Source organism: Budorcas taxicolor, chromosome 17 (assembly GCF_023091745.1).
Source record: "Budorcas taxicolor isolate Tak-1 chromosome 17, Takin1.1, whole genome shotgun sequence".
Taxonomy (NCBI): domain Eukaryota; kingdom Metazoa; phylum Chordata; class Mammalia; order Artiodactyla; family Bovidae; genus Budorcas; species Budorcas taxicolor.
Window position 1 is genome coordinate 17,440,309 of NC_068926.1, and position 4,211 is coordinate 17,444,519.

The 4,211-nt window shown below is 47.8% G+C and overlaps 1 pseudogene; it reads left to right on the top strand.

Annotated features, from left to right (window-relative positions):
* The first annotated feature begins 779 nt into the window (after positions 1 to 779).
* Positions 780 to 2,617, top strand: LOC128062577 (uncharacterized; annotated as a pseudogene).
* The last annotated feature ends 1,594 nt before the right edge of the window (positions 2,618 to 4,211 follow it).

Below are 4,211 nucleotides of genomic sequence, written 5' to 3' on the forward strand. Positions count from 1 at the left end.
GCGGGGCCTGCCCGAGCAGACGGAGAACGGACATACCAGTACTGGCCCTTTTCCACCAGTGATCTTTACAACTGAAAAACTCAGACCCCTTCATTCTCTGAAAAACCTCAGGGCCTCATTGACCTTTTAAAATCTATCCTTTTCACCCATAACCCCGCCTGGGATGACTGTCAACAGTTGTTACAAGTGCTCTTTACTACAGAGGAACGCGAACGGATCTTGTCAAAAGCACAAAAGAATGTGCCAGGGGTAGATGGGAGACCCAATACACAGCCTAACCTGATTGATGAGGGATTTCCCCTGACGCGGCCCTGCTGGGACTTCGAGCATGCTAAAGGTAGGCAGCGTCTCCGAGTGTACCGCCAGACTCTCATGGCCAGCCTCCGAGCGGCCGCCAGGAGGCCAACAAATTTGGCTAAAGTAAATCTGGTTAGAAAAGAGCCAAATGAGAGCCCGGCAGCTTTCCTTGAGAGATTAATGGAAGCTTTTAGACAGTACACCCCCATGGACCCACAAGCCGATGAGTCGCACGCAGCTGTCATGCTAGCATTCGTGAATCAGGCAGCCCCAGATATCAGGAAAAAACTACAAAAATAGAGAGGTTGGGAGAGCAATCCCTGCAAGACCTGGTGAGGGCAGCAGAGAGGGTTTTTAATCATAGAGAGACTCCAGAGGAAAGGGAGGGACATGTTAGGCTAGAGGAAAAAAAAAATCAGGGCCCAGCACCCCTCCCCGAGTCCTGGGTAACTATACATGTGGAGGGGAAACCGGTTGGCTTCATGGTGGACACGAGAGCTCAATACTCGGTCCTTAATCGAAAAGACAGACCGATGTCTAAGAAGACCAGCTGGGTACAAGGGGCCACCGGGATTAAACGATATGGATGGACTACTAAACGTCATGTGAACTTGGGGGCCCAGCAGGTGACCCACTCTTTTCTTGTGATACCAGAATGCCCAGCACCCTTATTGGAAAGAGACTTACTATTTAAAGTCAATGCCCAAATTCACTTTGACCATGGAGAGATATCAGTTCTAGATGGGACTGGACATCCCATACAAGTTTTGTCTCTGGCATTGAGGGACGAATACAGACTGTATCAGCCAAAGCTGCTCATGGCCATTGACCCCAGTGTACAACCTTGGGTCCAAAAATACCCTCTGGCCTGGGCAAAAACTGCGGGGGTAAGACTAGCCAGGCAGAGGCCTCCCATCATTGTCAAACTTAAATCGGACGCCACCCCTATCCGGGTAAAACAATACACTTTGAGCCTAGAAGCCTGGCGAAGAATCGCACCGCATATACAATGGCTTCTGGAGGCAAAAATTCTTAAACAGTGCTGATCTCCATGAAATACTCCTTTGTTACCTGTAAAAAATGCCAGGGGGAACGGACTTTAGGCCTGTGCAAGATCTTCGTGAAGTCAACAAACGGGTAAATGATATACATCCAACCGTCCCTAACCCGTACACCCTTTTGAGTGGCCTCCCGCCAGACTATGTCTGGTATACTGTCCTGGACTTAAAAGATGCCTTTTTCAGTTTACCCTTGGCCCCCTTGAGCCAAGAGATCTTCACATTCAAATGGATAAAAAAAAGCAGCCAGACCTCAAGACAGCTAACTTGGACTCAACTTCCGCAAGGCTTCAAAAATTCACCAACGCTATTCAGTGAGGCTCTGGGTGAAGACCTCCATGAGTACCGGGTTGATCACCCCAACATTGTCCTATTGCAGTATGTTGATGATCTTATGCTAGCCGCAACCACTGAGAAAGCATGCCTAAAAACAACAGGCAACCTCCTTCAAACTTTGGGGACCTTGGGGTACTGGGCTAGTGCAAAAAAGGCCCAAATTGCTAAGCAAAAAGTCATATGCCTAGGGTATAAAATAAAACAAGGATGGAGATGGCTGATGCAAGCCATAAAAGAGGCCATATTGCAGATCCCTGAGCCGGCAACTCCTCAACAAGTGAGAAAATTTCTTGGGACTATTGGATGTTGCCGGCTATGGATATTGGGATTTGCTGAAAAGGCCCGGCCACTATATAAAAAAGTAAAAAAAAAAAAAAAAACTGGACTTGGATGAGCCAATAAAACTGGCTTTTCAAGAACTCAGACAGGCTCTGCTAGAAGCCCCAGCCTTTGCTCTCCCTGACCCGTCCAAGCCCTTCCAATTGTTCGTAGATAAAAAACGGGGAATGGGGAAAGGAGTCTTGACGCAGCAATGGGGGCCTTGGAGGCGACCAGTGGCCTACCTATCCAAACAACTGGACCCAGTGGCTGCGGGGTGGCCACCCTGCCTCCGAATCACTGCCGCTACTGCCCTCCTGGTCCATGATGCTGACAAGCTGACTTATGGACAGCGACTCCTGGTCTACACTCCCCATGCCATCAAAGAGATTCTGAAGCAGCCACCAAATAAATGGATCTCTAACGCCCGTTTGACCCATTATCAGGCTTTGCTGCTGGACACCCCACGGATACACTTCCAGATGCCTTGCTTCCTGAACCCGGCCACTCTCTTACCCAACCCAGAGGAAGACAGCCCCCTCCACTATTGTAGTGAGATATTGGCTGAGACGACGGCAATACGAGAAGACCTAACAAATATGCCTTAAATAACAGTGAGCTGATATGGTTTACAGATAAAAGCAGTTTTATAAAAGATGGGCAGAGAAAGGCTGGAGCTGCAATAGTTGATGACTCTGGAAAGATAATATGGGCTGAAGCCCTTCCCCCAGGTACCTCTGCCCAAAAAGCAGAACTAATAGCCTTAATACAGGCTCTGTAGAGGGCAAAAGGAAAAGAGTCACTATTTATACCGACAGTCGGTATGCATTCAGCACCGTACACATCCAGGGCCCAATATATAAAGAGTGGGGATTTTTGACAGCCGAGAAAAAAGAAGTTAAAAACCTGCCTGAAATCCACAGACTCTTAACAGCCGTCCAACAGCCTCGAACAATGTCAATAGTACATGTCCCTGGACATCAAAAGGGAAGAGACATTAAGGCTCAAGGCAACCGAGCCGCTGATATGGCGGCTCATGAGGCGGCTAACAGGGACTGCACAGCCCCTAAACTACCTGTGGGGCTGCCACCCCCAGGTATGGGAACCTTGCCCCCAACCCCCAAGTATTCCTCTTCTGATCTCAATTAGATTCAAAAAAATGCCAGCCCTCAGGAGGGCGAAGACGGATGGTATTGGGACCAAGATGACAACTTGATACTTCCCACGAACTTGGGTCAACACCTCTGTACGCACCTACATCTGACCACCCATCTAGAAAAAAAAAGACTCTAACCCTCTTAACAGACAGCACGTTTGTGGTTTCCCCGACAACAGGCGACTGTACAAGACATAGTCCAGGCCTGCAAAGTGTGCCAGATGATGAAGCCAGGAAAAGGACAGCATACGGGAATGAGGTGCCGGGGAAAGAGGCCAGGGCAACACTGGGAGATAGATTTTACAGAGGTAAGACCAGGCAAGTATGGGTACCGTTATCTGTTAGTTTTGGTGGATACTTTTTCTGGGTGGGTAAAAGCATTCCCTACTAAGAGAAAAACAGCAATGATAGTAGCTAAAAAGATCCTAAAATAAACAGTACCTAGGTTTGGGCTGCCAGTGACTCTGATAACGGGCCTGCCTTTGTGAGTCAGATTGTACAGGGACTGGCCCTAGCTCTGGGGACCAAATAGAAGCTACATTGTAAATACAATCCCCAGAGCTCAGGACAGGTTGAGAGGATAAATCGGACTCTAAAAAAACTTTGGCAAAATTGGCAGTAGAGACTGGTGGGGACTGGGTGACTCTCCTTCCCTTCGCCCTCTTCCATGCGTGTAATACCCCCTACAAGCTGGACTTAACCCCTTTCAAAGTTATGTATGAGAGGCCCCCTCCCATATGCCCTATCTTTAAAACTAAAAAGGCCCACTATGTGCCCAGGTGGCCAATATTACAAGACTAAATAAGACAAATTAGATTGTGTCTGAGACAAAAGATGGTGGGTTTGTTCACACATCGGGTTAACTCCATGTTTACATGCATCAGTTTTTAATCAAAACAGAGAGTTCTGTATAATAGTGACTGTAATGCCCCAAATCCTGTACCACCCTGAAAAGATAATGTACGACTACTGGGCCCAAAAACAAACACCCGGCTCATTACGTTTATAAAAGAGCATATTAATACAGTTCAACTATTTGTGCTTAG